The following is a 15096-nucleotide window of genomic DNA, read 5'->3' on the forward strand; positions in this document are numbered from 1 at the left end:
AAATTTTATGACCTAGATTTTAATACCTAAGAAAATTTGTAATCGGAAATTAATTTGAATAATAAAGATTAAATTTTTCTTCTAAATTTAGTTAAATGAATATGAATTATTAATTTGTCATCAAATTTAAATATAAAAGTTTTGATTTTTATAAATCGTTCACAAACTTGCACGCACGAAGCAATGGTAGCTAAGTGTTACCCTTAAGGGGTGTTGCATACTGCGGGCATGCGACGAAGAGCAAGGGAGCTCGTCGCCCATGCGGTACAAGGCAACGAGACAATGCACGAGCCACACGCATGGGGACAGCGCCTGTGCAGTGTGTGTTGTGCAAGTGATCGAGCAAGGCAAATGGGCAACGCTGCACATGTCCAACAGTGCTAGCGTCGAGGCAGCGTGGCGATGGCTTTCGAGATATGTGCGTTGGCTTTCGAGCCATGTGCGGTGGCTTTCGAGCCATGTGCGTCTTCCAGCGCGCGTTGTGCCCAGCAGCGATTGCGACGAGGCATCAATGGATTCCCTCGTGCCATGCGCGCAAACTAAGCAATTAGCAGCAACAGCCAGCGATGGCGTCGAGCCAATGGGCGCTGGCGAGGGCCTGGCTGTGCGATGGCCTCGGCCATGCGTGCAGTCAGCTCTTGCGACGCTGCAAGCCTTGGCGAGGCATGGGCCTTGCGCCTATGTGCCTTGCCTTGGCCGATTAACTTGTTTCGTTTTGTTTTTTTATTTTCGGTTGAAAACGATTTTAATTAAATTTAATTTCGTAATTTAATTTTTCTCGGAATTTAATGTTGATTAATTTAATTATTATGATTTGTTTTATACTAATTATTTGAATAAAATTAAAACCTTTGTAAAATTTAATTAATCAATTTTAATCAACTGAAAATAAAATAAAAAGGGATTTAAAATTATTTTATGTGAGCTTTAAATTTTAATTAAATTTGTAAGTTTCCGGTTGGACTAGGAAATACAATTTTATGTTTAAAATTTGTAAAGCATGTAAATTCTTGGTTTTAGTGGGAGCTTTTAGTCATTAAACTCTTGATTAGGTCTTTATTCCTTTAAGGTTAAAACAACTCAATTAGAACTAATAAGGTTGAATAATTTGTAGATTGTTGGAACCTTTGATTAGTTGCTGCAAATGTTTATGTGATGCATGATTTTTCTACTAACTTTCTATGTGGGTCATTCATTGATAAATAAATGGATGAATGGGATATTGTAAATGTACTGTTTTGCAGGTTATGGAAAGTGACTAGTATGGCCCAAATAGGATAGTAAATATGGTATGTGTACCATTAATTTGAATGTAAATTGGTCTTATGCACCAAAGTTTTTATTCAAATATGGTCTGCGTACCATCAAATAGTTGTAATTAGTTTAATTATAGCATATCCTATTTGAAGAAAATGGCGCCTCCCATGGTGAAATTCAAGATGGAGTTTCCAATCCATTTTCAAGACGGAGTTTGAAGTTGAAGCTTCAAGCTTCAAGATGAAGTCGGGCCATACTATATAGATCACATTTAAATCTTATGCATGTTTTAAGTTATTTATTGCTTTAAATATTTCTTAATAATGCATGAGATTGTGGCTTGATTATGTTGCATGATTAAGGATTTTAGTTCACTTAAAATCTAACCAACATAGGAAGAGCCCTAAGTTCGAAACTTTATAAAAATTGAGTTAAAAGGTGCCATTCCAAAATAACACTTACTTGGATAACCTTTATACAATCTGGTAATAGTTTTCCGCCATAGCGAGGTGTTACTTATTGATTCTAAAGGGGTAAGGTACACAATTTTGTGAGTACATTTGTCGATCAATTAGTGATAGTTTTCCGCCATAGCGAGGTGTCACTTCTGATCGTAGTACACAATTGGTTGTGAGTACAAGTTGATTTTGGTTGAACTCAACGATATAAGCAAGGAGTCCTTTTATGTCGTGGCAAATGGGATAGGTTTACCTAATAAGTTCTTAGACGTACCTATTAACCAAGAGTAGTTTCTAGACTATTAGCAATGGATCTGCTTACCTAAAATATTTTAGAATTAAGTCAAATCGTGCTTAATTTTTCAATGATTTTGGGTTCTTGGATTCATTTTATTCCACCTGTCGGAACTAAATATTTTGAATAAAATGCCAACGACTTGTTTAAATTGCATGATTACTTTAATTTTTAAGTTATTACTCATGATAAATGTTTAAACTTTGCATGCTTCAATGTATGTTTTAATTACTGCTTATAATTAAATATCTTGCACTGCAGTAAATCCTTTTAGAAAGATGACAATAAATTTCCTCGATTGGTAGAATCCAAGAACGATTCACGGAAATGAGAGAAAATGAGCAATTTAAAATGTACGTTTCTTTTAGCGACTTTTATGGTTGTTTTCGAGTATCAAAGTCGAATTGAAAACTGATTGGTGCTTGTGAATTCAAAATACAATGTAGTTTTGAGATCATAAAACATTGAGTTTAAACACTCAGCTTTACCAATGGTTAACAACCTAATATCTTTGTCCATTTAATTATCGAATGAGTCTAGTCCCTAGACATTCGAATAGATCGATGCGTAGAGAATGCCCTTGGTCCAAGTATGCATTTAATGCTAAGTCTAATAAATGCGGTTCAGTAATAATTAACAAGTTAAATAATTCAGTGAGATCAAGTGAACTGAATACCTAGCTAGAGGCCGCTTCAGTTCAAGTGGAATTAATAATATTAATCCACAACTTACTCTTGACTGAACCCGTAGGGTCACATAAATAGTACGTGAACGGATCAAGTAATTAAGTAAATATATTATTCATTAAGTACTCTATTTATGACCATTCGGAAACGATGGATCTCGGTTCCAGTGAGAGCTGAAATCATCAAAAGGAAAAAAAAAAAGAATACTCCGGAAATGATGATATTGCCGGAAACGGAAATATGGTTCATAACGAAAATATAAATATTATCCAAGTCATAGATGTTTCCAAAAACGAAAACATGGTTCGTATCTGAAAATATTATCGGAAACGGAAATATTACCGGAATCGGAAATATTGTCAGAAAAGGAAATTATTTCCGGAATCGGAAATATTAACGGAAACTTAAATGTTTGTTCGAAACGAAAATGGATTCCGGAATCGGAAAACGAATCGGAAACTCAACGAGCGACAAGCCGGGAAGCGAGCCGACCCATCGCTCGACAAGCAAGGGCCGAGCACATAGCACTGAGCACGAAGCACAGCACCAGCGCCCAGCCGATGGGTCCGGAAGCACAGTGGGCCGTGTAATACCTCGTATTTTTATAATATTAATAAATATATTTTATTATATTTATAAAGCATTTTACGATTTTTAGAATTTATTTCGCATTTAAATATTATTTAAATGTATTTTAATTAATTAGAATATTTATTATTTTAATTAATTACGAAAGGAATTTAATTTTTGAGTCGGGAAATTTATTGGGTCGCAAGTAATTTTAAAAGGCTTGGGTTTTAAATGAAAAGTCCAACTCGTTTTATTAATTAAGCCCAATCAAAGAATTTAATTCTAAACTTAAGGCTAGCCCAATCATTTAAATGCTAAGCCCAATATCAAATTGCCAAGCCTAGCCCACTAGGGATATGAGAGCCTATAAATAGGGCTCTCCTCATTAAATGATCCCCCTTATTTTGCCTAAACCCATTTTCCTCTCTTGCTTGCTCCTCGCTCTTCCTCTCTCCTCCTTGCTCGTCCGGCCCTCGTCCCGCACACGAGTGCCCGCTGCTGCTCGTGCCCCTCGCACAACACAACACCCCTTCCCCTTGTTGTTGTGTGGTGCTGTCGCTGCTGCTCTCCCTCGCCCAGCCGCACATCCACACTGCTCTCTCTCTCGCCCTCGCACACTCACGCTCACACTCCCTCACTCTCTTCGCCCCGCGCTGCTCTCCTCTCGCCCAGCACTGCTGCGCGCACCCCCCCTGCTGTCGCGTTCCTCTTCGTCGCTGCACACACGCACACGAGTAGTGCGTTGTGTGTTGTCGTTGTTGCTTGTTCGTTCGTTCTTCAATCTTTTTCGCCCAATCATATTAATTCGTGGTTGTTCCGTGCTATAGGCCGGATTGGTATAATCCTAATTCCCTTAAACTATTTTATTTTAATTTCGTATTTCAAATTATATTATTATTATTATTATTGTTTTCAATAATTAAAATGACGGGAATCGGTTATGAACACCGTACTTTGAGGATTTATATATTGTGATTCATGAGGCTTGTTTTAATTACTAAAGCATGAATTTTCAGATTCGTTTATTTAATAAAGAATTGATTTTTATGATGTTAAATTGGTTTTATTGGGAACTCCAAGTTAGGGTTTTAACCTAGACCTAATGGGTCAATTGATTAGCATAATTAGGTGATTAATATAATTACGATAATCAATTATATTTTCAGATTTATAAAAAGGTCTAAAGCGTTGATTTTTATTGATTTTAAGGGTGGAAAAAGTATGTTTTCATACTAGGGATTAGTTTTGCAAATTGAGACGATTATTTTATTAAAGGACGATTGAATTCTAATTTTTAACAAGGTTTTATATTTTATAAAGTTGCTAGAAATTTAATGAACATGGAAATAATTAAAGTTTCATTATTTTGGTGATAGGAGGTGATTTCTAAGTGAGTGCTCGTTGTTGCAAAGTGGCCCCTACGCTTAGGTATTCAAGGTACGTACAAGTCTAGGGCGACCACCATTTGTCAAGAAGATTTACATGATTGTTGTTAATGTGAATTATATTATGTGGATTCATATTTGCTTTGGGTGAACGATCATGTGGATTATTATATTGGAATTGTTGAATTATTGGCTGAACAAGCATGTTGGGATTATTATGAGCATGGATTTCATTATCAATCATGTTGTTCAATATTTATGCATGTATGGTTTGGTTTCACATGCAAGGGATGAATTATTTATTGTTATGCTATTGTACAGGATGTCTAGCATACTTTTGAGCCAATTATTCGTACCACGTTGTACTATTTATTTTACCACATGTGAAGGGTTAGCTCACGTAAGCCACCTCACATGTAAGGTTCAGTTGGGAATATTGTGTATGAAATGAATTAGGATTTGTCGTGCAAGGGCACAACCCTCATGTTAACAGGCATGATGTGGAATCTCACTTTTGTGAGAAGGAACCTGGTAGTAATTTCACTGTGTCTTGCTTATTGATCACAAGTCCTAAAAGATTAAAATGAGATTGTTTTGGTTGTCGTTATTAATTGTATGTATGTAAGTGTGTTCGAGTCTCGAGTTCGCCTTAATAAAATATTAATAAACGTAAAGTGCAACCAGAACAAGCTTCAAAACTCTTGGAACGTATATAACTTGAGTATGAACAATGGGGGGAGACTTGCCGGAAACTCGATCTCCTACTAATGATACAAGACGTTTTTTCATTCATTTTATGCGCTGGAATTCCGTCGGTATGGGCCGACACTCGGTATGGTCTGTTATTATTATTTATTATGGTGTTTGGTGGGCTCCCAACACCCTTCCTTTATGGAATATTCTTTTGGCCCGTTCGAAGCTTATTCTAATTAAATTATGAATCAAGAGTCGAGTCAAGAGTCGAGTCTTGTATTCATGATTTACTTGATTTTTATTAAATGGCTTTCGCATGTTGATTAGTACTTAGTGAGTGATGTATGCCTATGGTTTTATTTCACTCCATTCTTTTAAATACTCAGCTTTTTGCTGACTACGTGCTTTGTGTCTTTTGGTCATGGCCTTTGCCTTAATGACCCTATGATGATCCATCATTTGCACTTGCATTGTTGGGGAGTAGAGTAATATAGCAGGTTGGTAGATCGAAGTACGATCGAAATCATGTGGCTTGGGATGATTGATGGAGTTGCATGTTTTCGTAATTTAAAACTATTTTATCTATACTTTAATTATGTTTTGAGTTTGTTGAATTTTTAATACTTTGGTTTTTGGGCCATTATGGCTCCAATTTGTAGGAGGCCTCGATAATTTAATTATTTATGTTTTTGAAAAGTTAGTTGACATTAAATTCCGCTGCGTAATTCTGGTAATAGCCGGTGATGCTTTAGTAATTCCTTTATTTTAAGTTGGAAAATGGTTTTATAAAAGCAAGGAATTATTAGGGTTTCCAAAGTGGTATACTAGAGCTTAGTTTCATTCCTTCTTTGTAGTAAGCAATACTACAAAGTGGTAATCGAAGACTAATGCAGAACTTTAGGATTTTTAAAATACTATTTTCCTAAAGTCAAAACGTATTATTTTGAGTACTCAATATTTTAAAGGTCAAATATCAATTACTTTGGGTCGTTTGAAATAAGTTGAAAAGTTGGATTATTAATTGAAATTTTTTCGAAATTTTTAATTGTTCAAAATTTTCGAAATATATTCGAATTAAATTTTTCATTTTCGGATTTTCCTATTAAATATCTGAATTTATTTATTTATTTATTTATTTAATTATTCGATTTTTTCGATTTTTTTTAAAAAAAATATATATATTTTTCGGATTTTCTTAATTATTATCCGCATTAATTAATTTAAATTAATATTACTTTCAAGTGAGGATTGGGTAGATTAAGAAGGGCATACTAGCTTAAGAATGCATTTTATGTGATTATGTGAGCTAATAATTGCCATGTATGTGTTTTAACCATGTTTTATCTTTCCTTGAATGATTATTTGCATTATAATTCATGTTGAGCATATAATTGTGCATTGAAATTATATGGCTCCACGAACTATTTATTGTATCCTTTTTGCGTTGTAATTTCTATGGGAACGCGTTAGTAAGACTTTTTAGTTGTGAATTTTCAGGAATAAATAATGCTACCTTCTAAGTTCACCAGTCTAGGATACCTAGAGAAGCTGGATAACGAGACTCCTCATATGTATGTCCAGAAGATCGTGTTTGCTTGCAACTATTTTGCTTCAACCAAGGATATGCCCCATCTTAGGCATAAGGATATGATGGCTAGTATGGTTATTCATTGTTTGCCCCGTAAGAACCCTTACATAGACCTTAAAAACAAGTTCAGTGATATGCACTATAATGATGGTACCCCTAATTGGTACAAATATGGGACTGGAGATGGTAGGTGAAAGTATGATACTAAGGTTCTCACTACTATCTTAGAGGTTGCGGAGAATAACTATGAGGATGGGAAGTACTCTGCGGGTCTAGGTATGGGCTATGGAGGAGTAGAAAGTGATGGTGAAGATGGCATGATCCATGATGAGCAAGCTAATGATGTTGAGGAGGATGATGATGATGTAGTGGAGATTGAAAATCCTAATCCTATAGTTCCTGAACCAACAATTGAGATATCTAGTGGATCTGAGGATGAGCTTGAAGAGAACAATGTGGTTGATAGTGAGCCACAACTGGATGATGAGGCTATGGATGAAGACTTTGATCCGGAAGAAGACTTGGATGATCCTAATGATCAAGACTTTACTCCAGAGCAATTCAAGGAAAGAAATTATTGTCGTGATGACATTAGTCTTTAGAGAAATGTAATCCTTAGTTATTTATTTTGTTGAATAATAAAGTGGCAAAGCTACTACTTATGGTTATTATTTCTATTATAGTTTGGAGAAATAAAAGTTATATCATTGATGGATGTAAGACTTTATCATTGAGGTATTACTAAAATCATAGAATTTTATTTTCGTTATCTCTTAAGTTCAATCTCCAATTCTAAGTTTCGTGGGTATCGCAAAGGGATTAATTGTTATTTCTTCAATGAAATTTTATATTCAAGGTGGTCAAAGTAGCAACCATCTAAAATTACATGCATCGAATAGTTTGGAGAGAAGGCCTAAAAGTGATGCCAACTCCCCCTAGGGCACGTGTTGTTTGTGTTCTTGTTGTGAGTGGGTTCGTTGTCGAACTAGTTGAAGGAAATAATTCCCTTGGTCCAAGTATGCATTCAATGTTAAGTCTAATAAATGCGGTTCAGTATTAATTAACAAGTTAATCATTCAGTGAGATCAAGTGAGCTGAATGCCTAGCTAGAGGCCGCTTCAGTTCAAGTGGAATTAATGATATTAATCCACAGCTTACTCTTGACTGAACCCGTAGGGTCACACAAATAGTACGTAAACGGATCAAGTATTTAATGGCATTAAATACTCCATCTATGGATATTCGGAATCGACGGATCTTGGTTTCAGTGGGAGCTGAGATCGTCACAGGCAAGAAATGAATACTCCGGAAACGATGATATTGCCGGAAACGGAAATATGGATCGTATCGGAAATATAAATATTATCCAAGTCGTAGATGTTGCCGGAAACGGAAACATGGTACGTATCGGGAAATATTATCGGAAATAGAAATATTACCGGAATCGGAAATATTGCCGGAAACGGAAATATTGTCTGAATCGGAAATATTATCGGAATCGGAAAATAATTCCGGAAACAGAAATATTAAATATTTGTTCGAAACGGAAATTAATTCCGGAATCGGAAATGTTAAATATTGTTCGTATCGGAAATGAATTCCGGAATCGGAAAATTAATCGGAAGCGCGTCGTACGAATTAGCATCGGACGAGCTTGCTAGACGAAGGCCCACCACGAAGCCAGGCCCACGTCCAGCAAGGGAAACGCGCGCCACAACACACCAGCCCAAGGCTGCGCCAGGCCCACCGCAAGGCAGGCCCAGCGCGCGCCCAAGGCTGCGGCAGTCGTGGGCTGCGTTGCTCGAGCTGTGCGCGCGCGCGCATGGGGCCCCTCGTGGGCTGCTGTGCGTGCGTGTGTGTTTTTGTTCACATACGAAACCTAAAACATACAGGATTCGTTTAATGATTAAATTCCTAATCCTATTTGATAAATTAATTAAATAAGAGTTTCATTAGGATTCTAATTTAATTAATTCGTATCCTGATAGGATTCCAATTCTCTTTCCATACCCCTATAAATATGTGGCCTGGGTTCACAATTTATAATGAGTTTTCAAGTATTCAAAGTGAGTTTCTGAGAGAAAAATTCAGTCACATACCTTGCCTAAAAGTGCCGAAATTATTAGTACCTTAAGGGCGATTCTAGTTGGTCAATCTTAAGGCGGATCCGGACGTGCTGTGGACTATCTACGGAGGGACGACACTTGGAGTCCTAAAGACTTGTTCTTGTTCGGTTCGGGCGCAGCTAGGGAAGGCACGCAACAAAGAGTATGCATCTAAACTATGCTATATGATTATGTGTAAATAATATGTATTCCTGGCTAAATGGTTTTTCCGCATGATTTATGAATTGTCATATGTATCATAACCTAACAGTGGTATCACGAGCCTCTTATTATTTTCATAATCTAAATTGCATGAACATGGTTAAATATTACAAATTTGCAAGAATTAAAAGGGGTGATTAATTTTCGTAATTGTTAATTAATTGCAAATTGCGTTTATTTAATTATACGTACGCAGTTTTTCGGCAGTTTCTTCGTTACTCATCCAAATCGAGTGATTTTTGTGTCAATTCCGCATGTAAAAGGCATTCTAAAATTTTGACAAAAAAAGTATTTTTCTGCCGAACCTATGACTTTTCGAAGGTTTTAGTTTTTCGAATGCAAAATTTCGTAAATTTAAGATGTTAAATTAAATATTTGCGATTCTTGTTGATAAATCTTGAATTTTTTATTGACCTACTGTATATGTTTAACAAGTTTGAATGCCTAGCCTTGTTAATTATGCAATCTAATTTGTAATTATGATTAATTTGTTGAAAATTAGAATAATTAATTTGATTTTCATAATTAATTATAATTTAATTAGATACCTATGATTAAAAAACCACCATAAAAATTGTAAATTTATGATAAATTTTAATTTTTTATGACCTAGACTTGAATCCATGTAAATCGGAAATCAATTGAATAATAAATTTTCGATTTTTCGCCCTAAAATTATGAAATTAATATTAATTTATTAATTTGTCATTAATTTTAAATATAAATTTTTTAAATTTTATGCGATTCGTTCATATAACTTGCACGCACAAAGCAATGGACGCTACGTGTTACCCTTAAGGGGTGTTGTATAGTGCGGGCATGTGACGACGAGCAAGGGAGCTCGTCGCCCATGCGACACGAATGCAATGAGCAAGGGCATGGTGCACGAGCACAAGGCAGCAGCCCTGCCTTGTGTCGTGGGCTATGAGCAATGGACGAATGGGCATGGGCGAAGGCAAGGCACGGCAGTCGCGTGTGGGCAGCAAGCGAGCTGCGCCACAACGCGCACTGCCTCACGCAATCGCGCGCAGCCTCGCGCGCAGCGAGCGCAAGCTCGCGTGCCACGAGTGCTGCGCCCAGCGTCGATGCCGCGCGCAGCGAGCGCTGGCTCACACCAAGCGAGCGCTAGCGAGCGCGCACAGCATGCGCTGGCGAGTGCACGAAGCGAGCGCTAGCCCGCGTGCAGCGAACGCAGCGAGCGATGGCTCGCGTGCATTGAGCGCTGGCGCGCGCGCAGCGAGCACATGCTCGCGTGCATCGAGCGCTGGAGCGCGCGCAGCGAGCACCAGCTCGCGCGATGGCTTGCGAAGGGTAGAAGCAGCAGCTATGCGACGCAGCGCATGGGCTGCGCGCACATGGCCAGCGATGGCTGTGTGCGTGTGGCCCATGGGCGTGTGATGCGTGAGGTGTTTGCGTTGCGATTAGATCGTTTTGAAATTTTAATTTGAAATTTTCAGTTTACGTAATTTTATTTAATTTTAAAATTAATAATTTAAATTATTTTCTTGGATTTTAATTTTGAATATTGTAATTATAATAAATTTTATTTATTCTAATTATTTTACTAAAATTAAAATCATGAATTAATTTAAATACGACTGAAATTAAATTAAACTTTTTGGATTCAATTATAAATTTATATGAGCTTTAAATTTTAATTAAATTTGTATGTTTCCGGTTAGACTAGAAATACATTTTTATGTTTAAAATTAGTAAAGCATATGAATTTATTGGTTTAAGTGGGAGCCCTTTTAGTCATAAACTCTTGATTAGGTCTACAAATCCTTAAGGTTAAAACAACTTGATTAGAATTAATAAGGACTGAATAACTGGTAGATTATTGGTGCCCTTGATTAATTGCTGCAAATGTTTACGTGATGCATAATGTGTTTTACTAACCAGCTATGTGGGCCATTCATGATAATGAATGGGTGAATGGTATATATTGTATATGTACTGTTTTGCAGGTTATGAAGTGACTAGTATGGCCCAAATAGGATAGAAAATATGGTCTGCGTACCATTAATTTGAATGTAATTGGTCTAAAGTACCAAAGTCGTTTTTCAATTCAAATATGGTCTGCGTACCATCAAATAGTTGTAATTAGTTTTAATTATAGCTTATTCTATTTGAAGAAAATGGTGCCTCCCACGGAGATTTTCGAGACGGACTTTGAAGTTGAAGCTTCAAGATGAAGTCGGGCCATACTAGATCACATTTATCTTATGTATGCTTTAAGTTATTTATTGCTTTAAATATGTCTTAATTATGCATGAGATTGTGGCTTGATTATGTTGCATGAGTAAGGATTTTAGTTCACTTAAAATCTAACCAACATAGTAAAAGCCTTAAAGTTCCAAACTTAAAAATTGAGTTATAAGGTGCCATGCCAAAATATACACTTGCTTGGATATCCGTTACATCAATCTAGTAATAGTTTTCGCTCAGCGAGGTGTTACTTATTGGTCCTAAAGGGGCAAGGTACACAAATAATTGTGAGTACATGTTAGTTTTGGTGAAACTCAACGATATAAGTAAGGAGTCCTTTTATGTCGTGGCAAAATCGATAGGTTTACCTAATAAGTTCTTAGACGTACCTATCAACCAAGAATAGTTTCTAGACTATTAGCAAAAGGCTTTTGCTTACCTAAGATGTTTTAGGATTAAGTCGACAAACTGTGCTTAGTTCTTCAATGATTTTAGGATCTTGGAATCATTTTATTCACACCTGCCGGAACACATAACTTGAATAAAATGCTTAATAAACATTGAATTATGCATGTATGCTAGAATTTAAGTTTATTAAGAGAAACTGTGAATGGTTATTTATTTGTTTATTCTTTTCAATTGTAGTTTTTAATATGGCAAACAACAATTCATTCAACATTCGATCAATTCTCGAAAAAGGAGAAGTTGAACGGGAAAAACTTCCTTGACTGGCAAAGGAACTTGCAAATAGTTCTTATGCAGGAAGAAAAGGAGTATGTCCTAGAAGAGGCGATGCCCGAAGCCGCAGGCGACGGGGTCACTCAGGCAGCCCTCAATCGTTGGATTGATGCCAACAAGGATGTGAAATGTCTAATGCTCGCCACCATGAGTGCGGATCTGCAGAAAACGTTCATCAACTCAGATGCTTTCACAATCATCAGTGAGTTGAAGAACATGTTCCAAGATCTGGCTCGAGTCGAAAGATTCGAGACTCATAGGCAAATTCTTGAGACCAAGCTTGAGAAAGGCGAGCCCGTAAGTCCACATGTTCTCAAAATAATTGGACTCATTGAGAATATGAGTCGGCTGGATCAGCAATTTTCTCAGGAAATGGCTATAGACACCATCCTCCATTCTCTTTATAGCGGGTATGATCAGTTCAAACTGAACTACAGTATGAATAGTCTGGACAAAACGCTCACTGAGCTTCACGGTATGCTGAAGACCGCTGAAAAGACGCTCAAAAGCGATAAGCAGGATGTGCTTATGGTGCGTGGGGGCAAGTTCAAGAAATCTGGAAAGAAGAGGAATGCTAAGAAAGGTGGCAACAAGGCCAGCCCAACTAAGCAAACTAGCGCCAAATCTGTAAAGAGGAAGGTCAGTCAACCCACTTCTGAATCCGAATGCTTCTACTGCAAGAAGAAGGGGCATTGGAAGAGATATTGCTTGAAGCTAAAGGAAGATCAGAAGAACGGAACAGTCGTTCCATCTTCAGGTATTTTCGTTATAGACTGTATACTTGCTAATTCAACTTCTTGGGTATTAGATACAGGTTGTGGCTCACACTTATCACTACTACAAAAAGAGGAATAGGTAACGTACAATAGAGAACGGTCAAGTTGGATATGCGCCTTTTACATACATAGAGTACACCTTTCATACCCAACTGTTACCCAAAAAAAGAATAGAAAACGGTTAAGTTAGATAACCGTCTTTTCCCTTAATTCATGAAAAAAGAGAAAGTAAGTAAAAAATTTAACAAAATAATATTCCCGTAGAAATAAATAAATAATGGTTTACAATGAAAACTGTACTATAGATCTCACAAATGACAAACCTAAATTTAGATCTCCAGTTACCACTTTCCCTCTGCTCGCCTCCTCTATCATCTCCTCAAAATCTCCTTCTCTAATTTTTTCGGTTTGCTCCGATTCAGATAATCGAGTTATCGGTGATGGATCCTCCATGCAAAACATCAAAATTGAATACTTCGTATAAAGATTTACCGGATGACAGCAACCTAATTTGCGAAATGCTAGTATTTGTGAATTGAGAGAAACTTCCATTTTCCATTAACGCCGCCATGCTAAAGTATTTGCCGCCGTCAGTCATAATAACAAAATCCAATTGGCGGTTGGTAATTTTCTACTTTCTCTCGTAGGGTGATTTTTTCAGTTCATTATTTCGTATTATTTGTTATTTTGATGGTATATAATTGTAATTTGACAAAAATGTTTTGTTGTTGATGAACTAATATGGATTGGAATGTTTTAATTGATTTGTGTGTGATCATCTAATTCTTTATAGCTTTATTAAACAACGAAAGTTGTATTGAGAAAATATGTGAGCTATTGTTTAAGCTTCGAATTTGTCTTCGAGTGATTATCGATTTAACCTGTTTTTATATGCGATAGAATTGCGCTGACTTAAAAAAAATGCTGGAGAGCATTATGTTTTTTTTTTTTTATTTGTTATCTTTTCCATTTATATCTCTGATTTATTTTATTGATATTAGTATTTAGGATCGCCATATGTGAATTTGTTGTTCAGTAACTTGGGAATTTAATTTCTAGTATTAGCCCTGATGTTAATCATGTTTATTTGGGATACTGATTATGATTTTTGAGAATACATGATTATGTATTCTGATATGAAAACAGAAATATTTTTCATGATTTTTGGTTAGTTCGCATGACAACTTATTTTCCTAATTCTTTTGTTTGTTATGCTGCAGAAGTACAGGTTATTTTGTTTTTGGCAAAGTGGAGAATTAAAGTTTGCAGCTTGAAATGGTGATCAAGCGAGAAGAGATGGTCTTTTATGGGTTTTGTTTTAGTTTATGTAATCGAATGATATTATATGTAGTTATTACAGAGTAATTGTAATCGTTGTAAGATGTTGTTTGTTTCTTTGCAATCAAAATTAAAGCCGCAATTGGAATATAATGAAGTACTTCGTATTTGTTGTTAACTTATTTTGGGTATTGTTTATGATGATTGAATGATTCTTAGAGCATTTTATAATAAACTAATGGCCAAAATGAGGCCAAAATATTAATTTGGCGTAATAATATCCCAATAAAAAAGAGCTGCTTTTATTTTTTATTTTAAAAAAAGGGAATAGAGAACGTTTGTCTAAGGCACCCGTCTTCTATTCTAATATAAATAGAACGGTTAAGAGTGGTAACCGTCATGTATTCCTTCTTTATTTTCATATGTTAGGAAGAGAATAGAGGACAATCATCATATACCACCGTACTCTTTAAATGAGCATATAAAACGTCTCCTACACCCGTTTTATAAACTTTATAGCGCGTTGAGTTGGAGAGCGCCTCTAAGACGTTCTATAAAGCCTATTTCAACAGTACTCTTTAGCCTTTTTTGTAGTAGTGTATGTTCCAATCCACAGGGACTAAGAAGAAGTAGAAAGTTAAGCAAGGGTGAAGTCGACCTACGAGTGGGAAATGGAGCACGGATTGCTGCATTAGCTGTAGGAACTTACTATTTGTCGTTGCCCTCCGGGCTAGTTTTGGAACTGGAAGAATGTTTCCATGTTCCAAGTCTTACTAAAAACATCATTTCAGTTTCTTGCTTAGATGCTAAGGGATTTTCCTTTTTAATAAAAGACAA

At 36.3% G+C, this 15096-nt stretch overlaps 1 long non-coding RNA gene across 1 annotated transcript; it reads left to right on the top strand.

The window, feature by feature from the left end:
- Positions 1–13154: 13154 nt before the first annotated feature.
- LOC110796555 (uncharacterized) lies at positions 13155–14437 on the top strand. The gene is made up of 2 exons (XR_002535623.2): positions 13155–13604; positions 14202–14437. It is a non-coding gene; the product is annotated as an uncharacterized lncRNA (long non-coding RNA).
- The last annotated feature ends 659 nt before the right edge of the window (positions 14438–15096 follow it).

The sequence above is a fragment of the Spinacia oleracea genome, chromosome 3 (assembly GCF_020520425.1).
Source record: "Spinacia oleracea cultivar Varoflay chromosome 3, BTI_SOV_V1, whole genome shotgun sequence".
Classification (NCBI taxonomy): domain Eukaryota; kingdom Viridiplantae; phylum Streptophyta; class Magnoliopsida; order Caryophyllales; family Amaranthaceae; genus Spinacia; species Spinacia oleracea.